Here is a 23,365-nt window from a genome sequence, read left to right on the forward strand (position 1 = left end):
AACACACTAGCAGCAGGGGAAGCGAGCTCCTGTAAGGCATATTGTGCCAATTCAGGCCAGGTGTCAAGTTTACTGGCCCAATAGTCAAAGGGTAATGACCAGTGAGGGAGAACATTGATATGGGAGGAGAAGTAGTTTGTTACCATAGTTGACAACTGCTGTCTCCTGTCACTTTCGATTGATGCAGTATTACCAGTCGTGTGAGAGGTACTTAAAAAATCAGTCCACAACATAGTCATGAAACCCCTGTGTCCAACGCCACTTCGGCTGTGTGCACCACGAACACCTCTCTCATGTTGCCAAATACGGCTTGTTGGAAAACCATCACCGCCGCTGTGTGCTGGGAATGCCTCAAACGAACGGTTTACCAGAGTTGCTTGTTTGTTAGCCAATATTAGGTCTAAGTTCTCCTGTGGCATGATGTTTTGGAATTTGCCTTTATAGCGTGGATCCAGGATGCTGGCCAACCAGTAGTCTTCATTATTCATCATTTTGGCAATGTGGGGGTCCCTTTTTAGTATCTGCAAGGCATAATCACACAGGTGGGCCAATGTTCCAGGTATCAATGATGCACTGCGAATGCTGGGTGGAGGAGCACTTTCTGGCAAATCCACATTCCTCCAGTCACGCAGAAACCCTGTACCTGACCTTGCCACTCCAACATTTTTTCTTGCCCCCTGAGAAGCATCCTCCTCCCCAAAATAATCATCCCCATCATCCTCCTCCTCTTCCTCTTCTTCCTCCACCTCATCCACGAGACTTCCCTGCCCAGAAAATGGCTGACTGTCATCAAGGCTTCACTCCTCCTCTTCCTCCTCGGCTTCAGACGTCTGCTCCTTACGGTGCGTCAAAGTTTGCATGAGCAGACGCATAAGTGGGATGCTAATGCTTATGATGGCGTCGTCTGCGCTTACCAGCCGTGTGCATTCCTCAAAACACTGAAGGAATTTACAGAGGTCTTTCAACTTCGACCACTGCACACCAGACAACTCCATGTCTGCCTGCAAACTGCCTGCTCGTGTATTCTCCCACAAATGAATTACAGCCTGCCTCTGTTCGCACAGCCTCTGAACCATGTGCAGGGTGGAGTTCCACCTTGTTGCATTGTCGATAATTAGGCGGTGCTTGGGAAGGTGGAGCATTCGCTGCAGCTTTTGCATACGACTGGAGTGTATGGGCGACCGGCGCACCTTATGGAGCAGTGGTGTTAACTCCAATTAGTTATTGAGGAAGCACTGCACCACCAGGTTCAAGGTGTGAGCCAGGCAAGGTATGTGTCTGAGTTTTGAAAGGGCTATGGCTGCCACAAAATTCCGGCCATTATCACTAACTACCTTGCCTGCCTCAAGATGTAGATTGCCCAGCCATGACTCAGTTTGTCGCTGCAAGTAGTTGGCCAGTACCTCCGCGGTGTGTCTGTTGTCTCCCAAACACATCATCTTCAACACAGCCTGCTGACGCTTACCACTAGCTGTTCAATAGTGGGACACCTCGTGTGCAACACTGGCAGCTGCGGATGGAGTGCTCGTGCGAGTGCGCTCTGTGGAGAGCTTTCGCTTCTGGAGGAGGAGGAGAGTCGAACGCCTACAGCCTACTGTTTCCTATACCGTAGGCTAGGCAGCACTGTCCCACCGCCGCTGTCCCCTGTGCACCCTGCATCACCACATTAACCCAGTGCGCAGTGATGGACACTAAACGGCCCTGGCCATGTCTACTGGACCATGCATCTGTTGTGAGGTGCACCTTTCCACTCACTGATTGCTTGAGTGCATGGACAATGCGGTGTTTCACATGCACGTGGAGGGCCGGGATGGCTTTTCGCAAAAAGAAGAGCCGACTGGGTAGGTCATAGCGTGGTACTGCATAGGCCATGAGCTCGCGGAAAGCTTTGCTTTCAACCAACCGGCAGGGCATCATCTCTAACGAGATTAGTTTGGCAATGTGGGCGTTCAAAGCCAGTGTACGCGGATGAGAGGATGAGTACTTTCTTGTCCTACTCAGAGTCTCTGGTAGGGTGAGCTGGACTTGAGAGCTGCATATGGTGGAACTAGCAGTGGACATGGCGGACTGAGAGAGGGTTGGTGATGGTGATGGTGTTGGTGGTGTTGCTGATGGCCTAGTTTCAGTCTTTCATAGCAATAACATTGTGATTCCATGACTGCTTTGCCCTTGCGACGACACCTCGACATTTGCTGATGGTGGTGTGCTAACCGGTGGGCTTACAGTGGGGGAAGTGATGTAGCATTGCTGACTACCTTCATTCAGAGCAGGTGCACATGTGGTACGTGAGGTTTGGTAGTCAGTCCACGCTTGCAAGTGCATGGTAGTTAAATGTCTAAGCATGCAACTGGTATTCAAATTTCTCAGATTTTTACCTCAGCTAAAGGTCTTTGTGCACTTCATACAGATAACTTTTGCCTGATCATTAGGATTTTGTTCAAAAAAGTGCCACACTGCACTCTTCCTACTATGGAAGACATTTTGAGACCTTGCACGCTGTGCTAATTTGACTGTCTGGCCAAGCTGTCCTGCAACTCTTTTGGTTTTTGTAACACGTTTTTGGACTGCTACGGTCCTGCCAGAAAACAGCTGATGCGATGTCGTTGCCTGCTGCGGATTCTCCTCCTCCTCTTCTGAGCTAATGGCAGTGGCACCCTCTTCCCCCAAATGACGCCAGTCTGGGTCAACAACTGAGTCATCCATCACCTCCTCTTCAATTTCATGTGCACCTTCCTTCTCTGTCACCATGTAAGGTGATATAGTATGCGGGAAGGGGCACCTGAGTTTAATCAGGGTCTGATTCTGCCTCAGTACACTGCGAGGACAATGTAGTGCTCTGAGTGAATGTACCAGCAGAAAAATCTAGCAGTGGCTGTGCATCAGTGCACTCCATGTCAGATTCATCTTGGACTGGGGAATTCACGATTTGACTTGCTAACCCAGGCATGGTATGTAAAAAGAGCTCCATGGAGTAATCGGTAGTGTGGCCTGCCACATCCTTCACTTTTGGTAGGGGTGAAGGACACAAGGAAAAGTGTTATTACTGACCAGCAGCCTCCAATGACGACTCAGTGCTTTTATTTTTTGAAACTTCAAAAGAGGAGGCGAGAGAGCTGGAGGCTGTGTCAGCAATGTAACTTGTTCCTGAAGCTCAGGCTTTAAAAGTGGTTTACATACTCCCAGAAAAGAGAGCCTTCGAGGCCTTGTGGAGCCAGACGATGACGCAGGCTCAACACCTCCTGCCTTAGGTACTATTGTGCTTTTGCCACTACCAACAGATGCAACACCACCACCATCGGGACCAACTGGCATCCCCGCCCACTTCCATGGCGTCTTCCACCTTACTTGCTCATTTTTGTAAAAATGTACCCAAAATACCACCAGCTATAAGGTACTGTAAAACAAGATAGAAGGTGTATCTACTATTGGTGAGAATTTGAATCTCACTAGAGATTTGAGGACACTGAACTATTGTCTCAGGCCCAGTAGACATTACACCTCAATGTAACAGGCTGAAATTGGAATGTGAATGACAAGGTGCAGGGTGTCTATAGGATTGGTGAGATTTTGAATCTCACTATAGATGTGAGGACGCAGAACTATTGTCTCTGGCCCAGTAGAGATTACACCTCTATGTAACAGACTGAAATTGGATGGTGAATGACAAGGTGGAGGGTGTCTATAGGATTGGTGAGATTTTGAATCTCACTATAGATTTGAGGACGCTGAACTATTGTCTCTGGCCCAGTAGAGATTAAACCTCAATGTAACAGGCTGAAATTGGATGGTGTATGACAAGGTGCAGGGTGTCTATAGGATTGGTGAGAATTTGTATCTCACTATAGATTTGAGGACGCTGAACTATTGTCTCAGGCCCAGTAGAGATTACACCTCAATGTAACAGGCTGAAATTGGATGGTGAATGACAAGGTGGAGGGTGTCTATAGGATTGGTGAGAATTTGAATCTCACTATAGATTTGAGGACGCTGAATTATTGTCTCAAGTAATGGAGATGGTTAGCACTCGACTAAGAGGTGTGGATATACGGTGCTAGTGAGAAGGGAACTGGTAGTCCCGCTAGCATAAGTCAAATATAAAGTCACTGCACACGTGGATTTTTGCAAAAGTGGAAAATCTTTATTTCTATTGGACGGTGAAGAAGCGACAGCTTTTTTGACGTTTCGGCCTCACAATGGCCTTTATCATATAGTCGCTGAAAAAATAAAATATATACAATAAAAATTACATACAAATATATACAATAAAAATAATTCTTAGAATAAGTATCTCGTTGAGGAGCATCTTTATGTTATGTGCCAAACGATCATTAGGGAGTATAGAGACAATTTAAAGACAAAAAACAGAGAAAAGGAAAGCATGGCGGCAGACAGAGTATCACTCGATAAGTAAATATTGATATCATACCCCTTCGAGAAGAAAGATTGTAGTCATCGGTTAGATAGTTTCACTATTAGACAATGTTTTTAGAGTGAATGGATTGTCCTGTAAGTGGAGGTTGAATGAGAATATAATTAGATGGGAGCCAATATTTGAGAATATAATTAGATGGGAATATGATTAGATGGGAACCAATATTTAGAGTATAATGATTGCAATGTCGACAAACATGTGGTCACCATATTAAAAAGTGAAAAAGGTCTTTATAAGAGTCTATGGACCGTATGGTTCCTAGTACTACTAAGATCAGAAACGTAGACATTAATATTTCATTTATAGTGTGACCAATGGAAACATATATTGATCATGTAAATGTGGGATATACGGTGTAGGCCTATGGTAAACTCTAAATGACTAGTTTGTATAATAAAAGAATGAAATCAACAGGAAAAATAGGATACCTTTGTAGCAAGTGGTCCTGGTTCAAGGAGATACACAACTGTGTGAATGTGCCAAAAGCTAATTGCCTTAAAAGAGAAAATCTTTTATAGGTATGCGCCAAAAGGTATAATAATAAGTATGATATGATGAGGACAGGAATACATATGTAATCATGAGGAAAAATGAATACCTTTAAGATAAGTGATTCTAGAGGATCCAAAATTATGCCAGTGTGCCCAAGGTACATCGCCTTAAAGGTGAAAACATACACATAATGACATGTAGATAGCGAGATCCATTGGTGGTGCAGCGGTGGTTATAGGAATCTCTTCCATGTTACTCACAATCATTGGAGGCAGTGGTGGATGCAGGCACCGCCGTGCCTGTGCAGTGAATGAGCGCTGTGTCTGTATCAGCGCTCTTTAATGGTGGCAGGGTCGGTCATCTGACCGGAAATGATGTCAGACGCCGGCGCCTGCGCAGTAAGGAGTGGAATATGTCGCCCATAAGGGGAAAACCACCAAGAAAATGGCGCGGGTAACCCGCGCCTGTGCAGTAGCGCTAGGGGAGAGACTTACTCACAGGAGAGGCGCCGAGGGGCAGGAGCAGATATCGCCATGGGCAAAGTTAGATGAAAGGAGATGAAAGCTCCATATGGAGCAGATAAAATTACATACATATCGGTTGTAAGGTACAACATGGTAAACATGAGAGATATAAACCAATGACAATACTTACAGCAATACATTACACAGATTTAATAAAATGACAATACTCTATTGTAGGAGTCCAAACTGAAACGAAGGGAGAAAAGGAAAAAAGGAAAAAGGGAAATAAAGGAAAAGAAAAAGAAAAAGAAAAAGGGGGGGGAAGAATTGTTTAGATGATAATATGTAAAAAAGGAAAGGAGGGGGAAAAAAAAGAGGGGAAAAAAGGGGAATAAAAATTGGAGAAAAAATGAGGGGGGAAAAAAAGGAGAATACAGAAAAAAAAGGGTGGTGGTTGAACCTGAATGGATAAAGATATACTCAAATCATGCTAAAAAGTGGAAACAAAAGAAAAATAAAAAGGAAAAAAGGAAAATTGAGATATAAAATAAAAAATAGAAAATAAATGTAAATGAGAACTGGGGAGAGAAAAACATGGGAAATTTGGGGGAAAAAAAGGGGTTGGGGGAGGGGGGGGGAAAGGTGGGATGAAAAAATAATAATGATAAATGGAGGGAAAAGGGGGTAAAATAAATGGATGAAAAAATAAATGAAAAATAAAAAAATAAAAATAAAAATAAAAATAATAATAATAAGAAATGAGAAATGAAAAAAATGAGAAATGAAAAAAGAAATGAAAAAAATGAAAAAAAATGAAAAAAATGAAAAAAATATATAAAATAAAAATAAAAGTAAAAATAAGAAAATTGGGGTTGATATGTCTTACCGCCATGGAGAATGTCAAAAGAGACCCATATAAGAAAACGATCAATTGGTCTAAAAAGAAAAAAAGGGATTATTAGATTAACCAATCAATTTCGCGGTTTAGACCCTTGGGATGTAAAGTGTCAAGGGTATAGATCCAGTAGGTTTCGTGCTGTTTTAATAGGCGGACATGGTTGCCCCCCCTCTTGGGCCTAGGAACTTTCTCTATGATCTGGTACCTCAACTGGGATACATTATGCCGGGCTTCCTTGAAGTGGGCAGGGAGTGGAAGCCTTGTTTTTCCGCACCTGATGGTCGACTTGTGACTGGAGATGCGATCTCTAATGGCTTGGGTGGTTTCACCTACATACAGTAAACCACAGGGACATTTGATAATATATATGACAAAATTTGATTCACAGGTGAAGTAATCCCTGATGGGATAAGATTTACCAGTGCGTGGGTGAATAATTTCATTGCCTTTAATGATGTTGGAGCAACTCATGCAGCTAAGACACGGGAAGGTGCCTGATCTCTTTTGTCCTGTAAGTGTACGTTGAGTGGTCTGATTGGTAGATCCTAAATCAGCCCTAACCAATTTGTCCCTGATGTTTTGGGGCCTTCTTAGACACATACAGTAAGAGGTGGAAATTTAAAGATCTCAATTCTAGGATAAGCCTTGGTAAGTAAAGACCAATGCTTACGAATTAAGTTGTGGATTCTTCGCATGGAAGAATTTCCACCTCTTACTGTATGTGTCTAAGAAGGCCCCAAAACATCAGGGACAAATTGGTTAGGGCTGATTTAGGATCTACCAATCAGACCACTCAACGTACACTTACAGGACAAAAGAGATCAGGCACCTTCCCGTGTCTTAGCTGCATGAGTTGCTCCAACATCATTAAAGGCAACGAAATTATTCACCCACGCACTGGTAAATCTTATCCCATCAGGGATTACTTCACCTGTGAATCAAATTTTGTCATATATATTATCAAATGTCCCTGTGGTTTACTGTATGTAGGTGAAACCACCCAAGCCATTAGAGATCGCATCTCCAGTCACAAGTTCACCATCAGGTGCAGAAAAACATGGCTTCCACTCCCTGCCCACTTCAAGGAAGCCCGGCATAATGTATCCCAGTTGAGGTACCAGATCATAGAGAATGTTCCTAGGCCCAAGAGGTGGGGCAACCATGTCCGCCTATTAAAACAGCGCAAAACCTACTGGATCTATACCCTTGACACTTTACATCCCAAGGGTCTAAACCGCGAAATTGATTGGTTAATCTAATAATCCCTTTTTTTCTTTTTAGACCAATTGATCGTTTTCTTATATGGGTCTCTTTTGACATCCTCCATGGCGGTAAGACATATCAACCCCAATTTTCTTATTTTTACTTTTACTTTTATTTTTATTTTATATTTTTTTCATTTTTTTCATTTTTTTTATTTTTTTTTCATTTCTCATTTTTTTCATTTCTCATTTCTTATTATTTTTATTTTTATTTTTATTTTTTTATTTTTCATTTATTTTTTCATCCATTTATTTTACCCCCTTTTTTCCTCCGTTTATCATTATTATTTTTTCATCCCACCTTTTTCCCCCCCTCCCCCAACCCTTTTTTTTCCCCCAAATTTCCCATGTTTTTCTCTCCCCAGTTCTCATTTACATTTATTTTCTATTTTTTATTTTATATCTCAATTTTCCTTTTTTCCTTTTTATTTTTCTTTTGTTTCCACTTTTTAGCATGATTTGAGTATATCTTTATCCGTTCAGGTTCAACCACCACCCTTTTTTTTCTGTATTCTCCTTTTTTTCCCCCCTCATTTTTTCTCCAATTTTTATTCCCCTTTTTTTCCCCCCTTTTTTTTCCCCCTCCTTTCCTTTTTTACATATTATCATCTAAACAATTCTTCCCCCCCTTTTTCTTTTTCTTTTCCTTTATTTCCCTTTTTTCCTTTTTTCCTTATTTTCCTTTTCTCCCTTCATTTCAGTTTGGACTCCTACAATAGAGTATTGTCATTTTATTAAATCTGTGTAATGTATTGCTGTAAGTATTGTCATTGGTTTATATCTCTCATGTTTACCATGTTGTACCTTACAACCGATATGTATGTAATTTTATCTGCTCCATATGGAGCTTTCATCTCCTTTCATCTAACTTTGCCCATGGCGATATCTGCTCCCGCCCCTCGGCGCCTCTCCTGTGAGTAAGTCTCTCCCCTAGCGCTACTGCGCAGGCGCGGGTTACCCGCGCCATTTTCTTGGTGGTTTTCCCCTTATGGGCGACATATTCCACTCCTTACTGCGCAGGCGCCAGCGTCTGACATCATTTCCGGTCAGATGACCGACCCTGCCACCATTAAAGAGCGCTGATACAGACACAGCGCTCATTCACTGCACAGGCACGGCGGTGCCTGCATCCACCACTGCCACCAATGATTGTGAGTAACATGGAAGAGATTCCTATAACCACTGCTGCACCACCAATGGATCTCGCTATCTACATGTCATTATGTGTATGTTTTCACCTTTAAGGCGATGTACCTTGGGCACACTGGCATAATTTTGGATCCTCTAGAGTCACTTATCTTAAAGGTATTCATTTTTCCTCATGATTACATATGTATTCCTGTCCTCATCATATCATACTTATTATTATACCTTTTGGCGCATACCTATAAAAGATTTTCTCTTTTAAGGCAATTAGCTTTTGGCACATTCACACAGTTGTGGATCTCCTTGAACCAGGACCACTTGCTACAAAGGTATCCTATTTTTCTTGTTGATTTCATTCTTTTATTATACAAACTAGTCATTTAGAGTTTACCATAGGCCTACACCGTATATCCCACATTTACATGATCAATATATGTTTCCATTGGTCACACTATAAATGAAATATTAATGTCTACGTTTCTGATCTTAGTAGTACTAGGAACCATACGGTCCATAGACTCTTATAAAGACCTTTTTCACTTTTTAATATGGTGACCACATGTTTGTCGACATTGCAATCATTATACTCTAAATATTGGTTCCCATCTAATCATATTCCCATCTAATTATATTCTCAAATATTGGCTCCCATCTAATTATATTCTCATTCAACCTCCACTTACAGGACAATCCATTCACTCTAAAAACATTGTCTAATAGTGAAACTATCTAACCGATGACTACAATCTTTCTTCTCGAAGGGGTATGATATCAATATTTACTTATCGAGTGATACTCTGTCTGCCGCCATGCTTTCCTTTTCTCTGTTTTTTGTCTTTAAATTGTCTCTATACTCCCTAATGATCGTTTGGCACATGACATAAAGATGCTCCTCAACGAGATACTTATTCTAAGAATTATTTTTATTGTATATATTTGTATGTAATTTTTATTGTATATATTTTATTTTTTCATCGACTATATGATAAAGTCCATTGTGAGGCCGAAACGTCAAAAAAGCTGTCGCTTCTTCACCGTCCAATAGAAATAAAGATTTTCCACTTTTGCAAAAATCCACGTGTGCAGTGACTTTATATTTGACTTGAACTATTGTCTCAGGCCCAGTAGAGATTAAACCTCAATGTAACAGGCTGAAATTGAATGGTGAATGACAAGGTGGAGCGTGTCTATAGGATTGGTGAGAATTTGAATCTCACTATAGATTTGAGGACGCTGAACTATTGTCTCAGGCCCAGTAGAGATTACACCTCAATGTAACAGACTGAAATTGGATGGTGTATGACAAGGTGTAGGGTGTCTATAGGATTGGTGAGTATTTGAATCTCACTATAGATTTGAGGATGCTGAACTATTGTCTCAGGCCCAGTAGAGATTACACCTCAATGTAGCAGGCTGAAATTGGATGGTGTATGACAAGGTGGAGGGTGTCTATAGGATTGATGAGATTTTGGATCTCACTAGAGATTTGAGGACGCTGACAATGATGCTCTCAGTCCAAGTATGGACGCAGGCAGCCAAATAAGCTGGACTGCTGCACAGTGCACACACAAAAGGGTGGAAAAATGAACCCTTGGTAACTGTGCAGAAAAGAGGATGAAAAGTATTTTTGCTTTTAAAAAAGCAGTTTGCACAGCAGTGTGCAAACAGCAATGCAGCTATCAGGGAGCCTTATAAGGCAGCCTAATAACCAACAGAGCTGATGCACAAAAATGGAGCCTCCCGTGTCACTGCACACAAAGTGTTGTGTTGTAAGTGGAAATCGCTAACAGCAGAAGCAGTTTTTTGGTTCTTCTTCCCTGCCTAACGCTCTCCCTACAGAATCAGCAGCAGCAGCAGCTCTCCCTATGCTAAGATCAGCATAAGTAAGATGGCGGTCGGCGTTCACCCCCTTTTATATCCCCTGTGACGCCACACAAAGCCAATCACTTGCATGCCCTTCTCAAAGATGGTGGTGACCGATGCCTATGTCATCGCATTGCCCACAGTGTGCGTCCTTCATCATTGGCTGAAAAAGGGCACTGGAAGCATCTTTTGAAATGCAACTTTGGCGCTCTGGTCGCCGACCTTGTGGCCAACCTCACGCTATGGTCGGGTTTCATTTCATGAAACCCGACTTCAGCGAAAGTCGGCGACTTTTGAATATGACTGACCCGTTTCGCTCAACTCTACTCCATATATAATGGGCCCCATTTGTAATGCTTCAGTGTATAATGTGCCCCTTAGATGCTGCTCCAGTGTCTGATCTGCCCCATTTATTTTGCTCCAGTACATGATGGGCCTCATGGATGATGCTCCAGTGTATGATGGGCTCTAATAATGCTCCATATATAATGGGCCCCATTTGTAATGCTTCAGTGTATAATGTGCCCCTTAGATGCTGCTCCAGTGTCTGATCTGCCCCATTTACATTGCTCCAGTACATCATGGGCCTCATGGATGATGCTCCAGTGTATCATGAGCTTTAATAATGCTCCATATATAATGGGCCTCATTTGTAATGCTCCAGTGTTTAATGTGCCCCTTAGATGCTGCTCAAGTGTCTGATCTGCCCCATTTACATTGCTCCAGTACATCATGGGCCTCATGGATGATGCTCCAGTGTATCATGAGCTTTAATAATGCTCCATATATAATGGGCCCCATTTGTAATGCTTCAGTGTATAATGTGCCCCTTAGATGCTGCTCCAGTGTCTGATCTGCCCCATTTACTTTGCTCCAGTACATGATGGGCCTCATGGATGATGCTCCAGTGTATGATGGGCTCTAATAATGCTCCATATATAATGGGCCCCATTTGTTATGCTCCAGTGGATAATGTGCCCCTTAGATGCTGCTCCAGTGTGTGATCTGCCCCATTTACATTGCTCCAGTACATAATGGGCCCTATATTTAATTAACCGAGGCATGGTATGTGAAAAGAGCTCCATGGAGTAATCTGAGGGGTGTGCTTCCACATCCTTCACTTTTGGTGTAGGTGAAGGACACAAGGAAAGGGGTTACTCCTGACCAGAAGCCTGCAGTTACGACTCAGTGCTTGCATTTTTTACAACTTCAGAATAGGAGGCAATAGAGCTGGAGGCTGTTTCAGCAATGTAAGCCACAAACAGTTCCTGATACTCCGGCTTTAAAAGCAGTCTACCTACTCCCAGAAAAGGGAGCCTTACAGGCCTTCCAGAGCTACACCATGATGCTGGCTCAACACCTCCTACCTTAGCTGCTATTGTGTTTTTGGCACTACCACCACCACCACCATCAGTACCAGGTGGCCCTCCACGCCCACATCCGCATCCTCTTCCACCATATTTCCTCATGTTTTTGAAAATGGACCCAAAATACCAGCAGATATATGGTACTGTATCATAAGCGTACAGCTCTATACAGTCTATGGATAACAGTAAATCTCTGTATATATTTCATGAGGCATACACAGACGCTCACAGGCTCAGTATGGATTACCCAATAAAATAACAAGTTGAAAAAGGGTACAGTATCACCAGATACAAGGTATATATAGTATAGTGTAAACATTCTGATTCTCCGTATACATTTCAGGAGGCAGACACAAACGCTCTCAGGCCCAGTATGGATTACACAAGAATATGAAAAGCTGTAAATGGGTTATGTAACACAAGCATACAGCTGTATACAGTGTTGGGGTAATCTTAAAGGTCCAAATATATTGCCAGAGTAACAGACAGATGTTTACAGGCTCATTATGGATTACACCAGAATCTAAATAGCTAAAAAGGTTACTGTATCAGAAGCGTTCTGCTGTATACAGTGTTGGCCAAATTGAAAATATTGGTAAATATTTCTGTATATTTCACCCTCAGACGCTCACTCACTTTGGTTTTGACCATAATAAAAAATGTTGCAAAAAAGGTCTAGGATAACAAGATAGCAAGTATATATTTTTTAGGGGAAAATTGAAATCTCTGTATAAATAGTCCCGTAGTCACTCTCAGATCCTTACACAGTATGGATTGGACCGTAATGCTAAATGTCGAACAAAGGTACTGTATAGCAAGATACAAGCTGTATCGAATATAGTGTAAAAATTTGTTTCTCCGATTCACCGTATATATAGAAGGTGCAACCCACACACGCTCACTCAATATGGATGATGTAAGGAAGGTAGACTGACAGACAAATCAGCCTGTAGTGAGAAGCAGAGATGTAGCGCAGTGTAGGTGTGAAACCACTTAGATAAAGAGAAAGGGTGCAGTGTTTTAGCTTGCCCATTGCAGGGCAGTGGAGAGTGTAGGAGTGGGACTGAATAACTGCCATTGGTCAGAGAAACTGTTAGGTGATGGTGGGCGGAGTTACCAGAACTGGAAGTATGAAAGGCTGAGGGAAGGTTCCGGAAGAGTCAGTCAGTGAAGGGAGCACAGTAAAGAGGAAGTTCTGCTGAGGAAATAGAGACAGTGGAAAGGCTCCAGAGAGGACTGACAGTTGAGGCGGTCATGGGGGGGTGGGCCAGAGGACAGTAGCCGCAGACGAAGACGGCCTGGGGTTATCATACGGACAGTGTGCTCAGACTGGTGCAGCGCTGTGGTGGTTGGGCCTAGGCCAACCACAGTGGAAGAGACACAGAGGACGCCACAATTATAGTTACAAAGGAATTAAAGGTACCGGGGCCTGTGTACAGAGAAATGTGAAATGGCTGTGGTGAATTGCTGTTGTTGACAGAAGGATGGGCACTAAAAACGGACCTGTTCAATACAAACTCTGTCTCAGTCTCGTGTTTGTCTGCGGCAAGAAGAGGGTCCCCCCACAGTTGGCTATCCTACAGATAGTAACATAGCAACATAGTTATTAAGGTTGAAGGGAGACTTTAAGTCCATCTAATTCAACCCATATCCTGTCCTAACCTGCCCTAACATGTTGATCCAGAGGAAGGCAAAAAAACCCCATGTGGCAAACAGTAAGGCCTCTTTCACACATCAGGTTTTCGCCGTCAGGTTTGGCCATGCGTTTCATCCGGTTTTCGCCGGATCCGGCAATGTGTCGCAATCTGGCGTCTGGAAAAAAACGGCTATTGTAACGTTTTTTGTCTCCGGCGAAAAAGCCGGACCCGCCGGATCCAGCGCATCCGGCTTTTTCACACAATGAAAGTCTATGAGCGCTGCAATGCGCCGGAACCGGCGAAAGCCGGATCCGGTGGCCGGATCCGTTTTTTTGGGTCTGAGCATGCTCAGTAGCTCTGCCCACAGCACACATATATAAAAGCATGACAGTGGGACCCTCAGCCACACCCAACATGCCACCCAAGACAGGAACCAGGTGCAGGAGAAGGCAGGAGACCACTGCAGCACCATCAGCACCACCACCACCCCAAATGGAGCAGCAAAGGGAACATGCTGAACAACGGGAGGGGAGTCCAGCAGCAGATGAGAGACGGTAATTATCAAATCCCCCATTCCTCAAAACTAGGGCCAAGGAATATCAAGATATTCATTGGCCCTTTGTTTCTCTTTATTCAACAACCGCCCAAGAGATGCAGCAGCAGCACTGGCAGCACTGGCAGCAGCAGCAGCAGCACCACCCACAGCCATGGAGTCTGGCCAGCAAGAGGACAGCACATCTTCTTCTAGGAGCCCTCTCTCGCATCGTCAGCGTTTGACGGTAAGTTTTTATTTCCAAAATCCATCATCTCTGTAATATGTCTATTCATTGGCTTTTATTTCAAAACAGGAATCACAAGCTGAAGAGGAGCTCCCAGAAGAAGAAGGAAGGGGTGGACAGACACCTGGAGTGGGCTCACAATTGGTAAGTTTTTTGCATCAAACGCAGAAACACAACATCACACTACACACAACACATAGAAAACAATGTACCGCAGACATCACACAGCAAACAAATATGCCAACATCCAAACACATACATTTTTTTCTTTTCTTCTCTAGTCTTCCCAATCTGGTGCTCGGCCAACAGGTCCTCGCAGTGCCTCCCAGGGTCGTCGGCGACAGCAACGCGGCGGTCACCAGCGTGTAAGTATAATATTTAAGTTAAATTTTGGTACACTTTTTATTTCATGTCTTAAAGTGTGGTGACTAATTTTGCTATTTTTCTATTTTACTTTAACAGCCTTCACAGCGTGCTCCCGACTCTGACGGTGAGGATGGAGGAATTGATGTGAACCACCTCATCGGTCTCGTCAGAGAAAGGGAGCCGCTATGGAATATGGCTGACCGCCTCCATGCTGACCTGATTGTTACCCGACGACTCTGGGAGGAAATCTGTTTGCTCCTTGTGGGCCGCTGGGAGGACCTCGATGCTCGGGCCCAGATTAAAGAGCGTAAGTATATACAGTACCAGTTGCTTGATGTAAACCAGTGTTTCCCGAACTCCAGTCCTCGTGGTCCCCACGGATCATGTGTTCAGGATTTCTATTTACTATGGAAATCCTGAAAACATGACCCCTGGGGACCATGAGGACTGGAGTTTGGGAAACCCTGATGATGTATTCTAACCACTTTGTCATTTCTTGTTTCATGGGACAGAAGCGGTGGCGGTCTGTGATGGATCGTTTCAAGAAGGAGTTCAATAAAGAGATGCGGGCCCCGAGTGGATCTGGAGGACGCAGGAGCAAGTACAAGTACGCACAAGCCCTGTCGTTCCTCCGGGATACAATGGTCACCAGAAGGTAAATATTACACACCACATGTGAAAAAAAAATGTTTAGATGTAACAATTTTTTTTCAGCCAGGGCCATGCCATGTCACTATTTTAATTGTTTTTTTTTCTCTTTATTCCACAGCACGGTGAGCAGCACTCGGGAGCCTGCATGATGGGACCCTTCTGAGGAGATCCCTGAGGAGACCGGCACCGAGGGACACTTCGACTGCCCCGGTACATCTGCACCTTCCCAGCCTTCCCACACATTCGACCTATCTGTCCCATCCACCAGCACAGGAGCATCGTGGCCGCCTACATTACATGAAGCTGCTGGTGAGGAGATCGCTTTCCCTTTACCCCACCCTTCTGCCCCTGCCACCTCTAGTACGCCTAAGGGTACTGGGCGGCAGCGGCAGAGGGGCCAGGAAAAGACTTATGCACCAGAGTTCTTGCATCTGAATGCATCTTTCCAGAACTGTCTAAAAGTCTTGTCAGAGCAAATCTCCGCAGGCTTTCAGCAGATCAACTCCAGCATTCTGGAGGTGAAGACACTTCTGCAAACCATGCATTCAGAAGCAAGATCTTCGCCAAACCACACCTTTTTCAGGTCTGTTGTGGAGCGCATGGAAACGCTCTCTCCTAGCCAGCAGATGCATGTAATGCATTCATGCCACGGTGCTCTCCAGCACGTTACCTCCCAACCTCCTCCTCCCACCCTAGTAGTTCCTCCACCTGCACCCCCTCCAGCCACTTTCCATCCTCCCCCTCCTATTACATACCAGCCACCTCCCCAGTACCAGCAACCTCCTCAGTACCAGCAACCTCCCCAGTACCAGCAACCTCCCCAGTACCAGACATCTCCCCACTTCCAGCAACCTGCCCCGTACCAAACTCCTTCCCCGTACCAAACTCCTTCCCCATACAACTTTCCATGAACATCATCTGCTCCTACAGTCCCTGCCCAACCCTCCACTCCACCGCCCACCACCTCTTCTGCCTCCCACATGTCCACCCATTCTGTAGCTTTTTCCACACCTTCACCTCTAATTGTTCCTTCCCCACCACGATCCCAGTCCTCTCTCCACACTCCCAGTGTCGAAGTGTCCCGCAGCCCCTCCAGCAGTATTTCCACCCCACACTACACCGATTTATAATGTATGTTTTGTAACAAAAATGCCCAGTTGGTTTCAAACCTTTATTAAAAAAGTTTTTTTAACTTTAAAAACAGTTTACAAAAAAAAATTTTTAAATAAAAGTTAAATTATCATTTACACTGGTTGTCTGTCATTTCTTTCTGCGACAAAATATCTTTAAAAAAAAGTTACATACAGGGTATTTAAAAGGTAAAAAGGTATTCAAAACCAGGTATATAACTGTGGGTAAATTTTAGCTTTTTGCCACAGTTGTGTTCCTGGTTGTGTTTGAAGGAAAGTATTTCACCTAAAAAGTTGTGTTTATTGTTGGTGATTTCCTAACAATGTACACAACTTTTGTTAAAAGGTGAAATACTTTGCATAAAACACAACCAGGTACACACCTGTGGCCTAAAAGTAAAAATAGTAAGACCATGACAAGATAGCCAACTTTGGTTGGCAAAGGTATATACTGTTGGTACAGAAGGTACACAAGTTTGGTTAAGGGCACAAATCTTTCACACTATGTCATCCTGCCAGTGTACTCTGCCTTGAGGTGACATAAATTATAGTGCAAAATTGTCCCTCATTACTGAAACCGTCACAGAACTTCTAGTGGTAATGTCATGGTAATCTTGCAAGGTGGTTTCTTCAGAGGTGTCCTCAATGGAAATGGGTTCCTTGCAGGTAACAAAATTGTGGAGTACCACGCAAGCTTTGATCACCTCATCCACAGTTTCTGTCTTGAGGTTGATCGCAGTCAATAGGACCCGCCATTTGGCTGTCAGAATACCAAAGGTACATTCAACCATTCTTCTTGCTCTTGTGAGGCGGTAATTAAAAATGCGTTTTGTTCTTGACAATCCTCTGCTAGAGTACGGTTTCAAAAGGTGTTCTGACAGCTGGAAGGCTTCATCCCCTACACAGACAAATGGCATAGGTGGACCAGATGTTTGCGGCAGCGGTCTAGGGGATGGGAACTGGAAGGTGTTTCCATACAGTTTACGCCCCATGGCAGACAGTTTGAAAACTTGTGAGTCATTGGAGCGGCCATAGGCCCCAATATCAACAGCAATAAATTTGTATTCCGCGTCAGCGATGGCCATGAGGACAATTGAAAAATATTTCTTGTAATTGAAATATTCCGATCCCGATCCGGCTGGCTTTACAATGCGGATATGTTTCCCGTCCACAGCGCCCAAGCAGTTCGGAAACTGACATATCTGTTGAAACTTTTCTGAAATTTCAATCCACCTCTCTGTTGTGGGCTCTGGTAAAAACTCTTCAGCTAAGGAGTCCCACAGTGCACGGCACGTGTGCTTCACTATTCCAGATATGGTGAAAATCCCGAGTCTGTACTGGAAATGCAGTGACGAAAGGGATTCTCCAGTTGCAAGAAATCTGTGGGGAATTAAAAAACAATCAATTAGTTTAAAATCACAGCATTACATACCAAAACTCAGCTATAACACTTGGAGATACAAACTACCACCAACAAGATTGCAGTGAAAGTGTGCTCTGATGCGAGGCATATCCAATAAATGTGGCTTACCTTAAAGTCACCATCAGACGCTCTGCGGGTGAAACAGAGAAGCGGCAATAGGTGTCCGATTTTCTTATGAGGTGTGCAATGCGCTCCACCAAGTAATCAAAATTCTCCATTATCATCCGAACATATCCAAAAAATGTATCCGGGTTTCGTCTAAGGTCCATGCAGAGTGTAGAATAGACCCCATGCGTCATTCTCTTGGCTGTGATGGGGTGGATCCACAAACGTCGTCTACGATGCCTGATGCACTGCTGTCTCGCTCTCTCCTTCTCCAGAACAATCACCCTCAAACGATTCGCCTCCGCTGTAAAATCCGCCAAATTCTTCAAAATATTTCCAATCACAACATCCATCTTCGTCAGTCACTTTCTCTTCTCTCCAACCTGCACTTTCTCCTCTACAACCTGTCAAAGAAGGGCTGTAGGAACACGGTATATATAGTTTTTCAGTAGCCAATCCCGTTCGGACGGCCACAAGGGGCCTTTTTAAAAACCGGATCCGGCGTAATCTGTCAAAAAACTGTTCAAAAACCGGATGAACCGGATGAGACGGATCCGGTTTTGGCTGTCATGCGCAAGACAGATCCAGCAGAAAACCGGATCCATCACATCCGGTTTTACAAAACATTTGCTGGATCCGGCGCTGCGGCACGACGCCGGAATGCGCCTGACGCCGAAAACCTGATGTGTGAAAGTAGCCTAAGCTTCACATTGGGGAAAAAAATTCCTTCCCGACTCCACATACGGCAATCAGACTAGCTCCCTGGATCAACGCAATATTAAGGAAACTAGTGTATATACCCTATAATATTATACTTTTCAAGAAAGGCATCCAGTCCCTTCTTAAATTTTAGTAGGGAATCACTCATTACAACAACATATGGCAGAGAGTTCCATAGTCTCACTGCTCTTACAGTAAAGAATCCATGTCTGTGAGTATGCTTAAACCTTCTTTCCTCCAGACATAGAGGATGCCCCCTTATCCCCGTCACAGGTCTAAGAGTAAAAAGATCATTAGAAAGGTCTTTGTACTGTCCCCGCATATATTTATACATTGTAATAAGATCACACCTAAGCCTTCAATTCTCCAAACTAAATAACCCCAAGTGTAATAACCTGTCTTGTTATTGCAGACCCCCTAGTTGCCTAATAACCTTGGTCGCTCTTCTCTGCACCCGCTCCAGTTCAGCTATGTCTTTCTTATACAGCGGAGACCAGAACTGTACACAGTATTCTAAGTGTGGTCGCACTAGTGACTTATATAGAGGTAAAATTATGTTCTCCTCATGAGCATCTATGCCTCTTTTAATGCATCCCATTATTTTATTTGCCTTTGCAGCAGCTGCCTGACACTGGCCACTAAATGTGAGTTTGTCGTCCACCCATACACCCAGGTCCTTTTCAGTGACAGTTTTGCCTAGTGTTTTACAATTAAACGCATAATTATACATCCTATTCATTCTACCCAAGTCATTCTACCCAAGTCAGTCGTCCACCCATACACCCAGGTCCTTTTCAGTGACAGTTTTGCCTAGTGTTTTACAATTAAACGCATAATTATACATCCTATTCATTCTACCCATTCTACCCAAATTCTACCCTTACATTTATCCCCATTAAAGCTCATTTGCCATTTATCAGCCCAAGCTTCTAGTTTACATAAATCCTCCTGTAATATAAAATTGTCCTCCTCTGTATTGATTACCCTGCAGAGTTTAGTGTCATCTGCCAATATTGAAATTCTACTCTTTATGCCCCCTACAAGGTCATTAATAAATATGTTAAAAAGAAGCGGGCCCAAACTGACCCCTGTGGTACCCCACTGCTAACCGTGACCCAGTCCGAGTGTGCTCCATTAATAACCACCCTTTGTTTCCTATCCCTGAGCCAGCTCTTAACCAACCTACACATATTTTCCCCTATCCCCATTTTTCTCATTTTATGTATCAACCTTTTGTGTGGCACCATATCAAAAGCTTTTGAAAAGTCCATGTACACCACGTCCACTGCATTCCCTTGGTCCAGTCCAGAACTTACCTCTTCATAAAAGCTTATCAGATTAGTCTGACAGGAACGGTCCCTTGTAAACCCATGTTGATATTGGGTCATGAGGTTATTCTTCTCCAGATACTCCAGTATAGTATCTCTTAGAAAACCCTCCAGGATTTTACCCACAGTTGAGGTTAAACTTACTGGCCTATAATTTCCAAGTTCAGTTTTTGTCCCCTTTTTGAATATTGGCACCACATTTGCTATACGCCAGTCTTGTGGTACAGACCCTGTTATTATGGAATCCTTAAAGATTAAAAATAATGGTCTATCTATGACTGTGCTTAATTCCTGCAGTACTCGGGGGTGTGTCCCATCCGGGCCCGGGGATTTGTCAATTTTAGTGATTTTTAGACGCCGCCCTACTTCCTGCTGGGTTAGGCAGGTGACATTTAATGGAGAATTATTATCCCTGATCATGTTATCAGTCATGGGATTTTCTTGTGCAAATACTGTTGAAAAAAAGTCATTTAGCATATTGGCTTTTTCCTCATCCTCATCCACCATTTCACCCAGACTATTTTTAAGGGGACCAACACTATCATTTTTTAGTTTCTTACTATTTATGTAGTTAAAGAATATTTTGGGATTATTTTTACTTTTTCTGGCAATGAGTCTCTCTGTCTCAATCTTTTCTGTCTTGATTTGCTTTTTACAGAATTTATTTAATCTTCTGTATTTATTTAATGCCTCATAACTACCTACTTGCTTTAATTCTCTAAATCCTTTTTTTTATCTCTTATTGCACCCCTTACAGCTCTATTTAGCCATAGTGGTTTCGTCCTATTTCTCGCATGTTTATTCCCATATGGTATATATTGTGCACAGGTCCTATTCAGGATGCTAATAAACGTCTCCCATTTTCTTTGTTTATTTTTATGTCTCAGGATATCGTCCCAGTTAATTCCACCAAGATCATCTCTCATCCGTTGGAAATTTGCTTTCCTGAAGTTTAGTGTCCTGGTAACCCCTCTACTACACATCTTATTAAAGGATACATGAAAACTTAGTAATTTGTGATCACTATTACCCAAGTGACCCCCAACCCTTACATTTGATATGCGGTCTGGCCTGTTGGTTAATATGAGGTCTAGCAGTGCCCCCCTTCTTGTTGGGTCCTGAACCAGTTGTGAAAGGTTATTGTCTCTCATAGTTGTCAAAAACCTATTACCTTTGCTGGAACTGCAAACCTTAATACAAATTTTTGAAACAAGGTACTGTATCAGAACATACCAGATGTGTCCAGTCTAGGGTTAAATTTCCATCTATACTTCCGGAGTCAGACACAGACACTCACAGGCTCACTATGTATTACACCAGAATTAAAAAAGTAGAAAAAGGGAAGGGTATTCATAGCGTACATCAGTATACAGTGTTGTGGTACTTTAAAATCTTCGCATACATTTCAATCTCAGTAAGCCAATCAGGAATCTCCGCTACTGGAAACTACATGGATACAAGTATAGACACAAAGTCGAGTGTTAGCAGAAATTTTGGAATTACTCATTGCGGGGAAACCTCCCGGTATATGTTGCAGAGGCGATGCAGACCCTCAATTTCTGTGTCTGTGGAGAAAGCAAAAAAGGTTCTTTGTGAAGAAAGGATTGCTTTATCGCAGGACCGTGGATCACATGATCGTTACTCGTCTCCATCAAATTGTGATCACAGTGAGAGATGTACCCATGGCCCTCACTGCCTATAATGATGTGTCTGGTCATTTTGGAGTGCAAAAGACAGAAGCCACAGGCCGTAGGTGATTCTATTGGATTGGCATGAGAGGAGACATTGAAAAATGGTGTCAGAAATGTCACACGTCTGTGACTATCACAACTGTGAAAGGTGATCATAAACCACCACTGCATCCACTTGTAAGTTGACATCCATTTCAAATGGTAGCCATTGATCATCTGAAGGTAGAGGCCAGCAGGACAGGCCATAGCTACATCTTAACCATCATTGATCTATAAACCAAATTTCGAGAGGCCGTCCCTGTGAAGGATTTAACTGCCCAGACTACACAGCGGTGGAGCAGGGAGAGGTAAGTATTGCAACTTGCAAGTGCTGTGGCCATGACCAAGCAGGGGGGGCACAATCGTGGTCGACGGTACTGGCACAGGGCCCCTCATAGTACACTGGTGTGTCTGACTGCAAGTGGGCCCTCCCACCATCCGAGACACTGTATTGTACTATGAGGGGCCCTGTGCTATTGCCGGCGGCCATCAGTGGGCCCATCCACCTGTTCAGAGCAAAGGCACTTGCTGGGATGCGCCAGGTCTTGACCCCAGCCATTGGGGGAGGGGTAGGCAGCCCAGTTAGGGAGGTTTAAAAATTGGCATATGTAGATGTGTTGGCTGGATATTCAGCTGCTGCAAAGGGCGTAATTGGGCAAGTCCGAGGAAGAGGAAGAAGACGAAGAGGAGGTGTGCTTAATGGAGGCGGTGGTCTTACAGTGGGGGTAGCGATGGAGTGTTGTTGGCTACCTTCAGTCGGAGCAGGTGCACATGTGCTACCTGAAGTTTTGTAGTGCGTCCACGCTTGCAAGTGCATGTTGATTAAATGTCTGAGCATGCAACTGGTATTCAAATTTCTGAGTTGTTTACCTCGGCTAAAGGTCCTTCCGCACTTCTTACAGGTAACCTTTGCCTCATCAGTAGGATTTTGGACAAAGAAGTGCAACACTGCACTCTTCCTACTATGGTAAACATTTTCTGGCCTTGCACGCTGTGCTAAGATGACTGTCTGGTCAAGCTGTCCTGCAACTCTTTTAGTGTTTGTTCAACATTTTAGGACAGCTACGGGCCTGATAGATAACCGCTGCTGCGATGTCAATGCCTGCTGCGGATCCTTCTCCTTATCTGAACTATTGCCAGCGCCACCCTCCTCCCCCAATGGATGCCAATCCGGGTCCAGAACTGGGTCATCCATCACCTCCTCTTCAAAGTCATCTGCGCCTTCCTCTTTACCTTCCTCTGTGTCACCGTGTAAGGTGGTATGGTATGCGGGAAGGGGCACCTGGGTTTCATCAGGGTCAGATTCTGGCTCAATAGACTGCAAGGGCAATGTAGTGCTGTGGGTCAATGTACCAACAGACTCATCTAGCAGTGGCTGTACATCAGTGCAGTCCATGTAAGATTCATCTTGGACTGGGGAATTCAGGATTTGACTGGATAACCCAGGCATGGTATGTGAAAAGAGCTCCATAGAGTAATCTGCCGCATCCTTAACTTTTGGTGGGGATGAAGGGCACAAGATAAGGTGTTTTTATGACCAGAACCCTGCACTGATGACTCCGTGCTTGCAGG

This window comes from Dendrobates tinctorius, unplaced genomic scaffold (assembly GCF_039654945.1).
Source record: "Dendrobates tinctorius isolate UK_male_01 unplaced genomic scaffold, ASM3965494v1 ptg000111l, whole genome shotgun sequence".
Classification (NCBI taxonomy): Eukaryota; Metazoa; Chordata; class Amphibia; order Anura; family Dendrobatidae; genus Dendrobates; species Dendrobates tinctorius.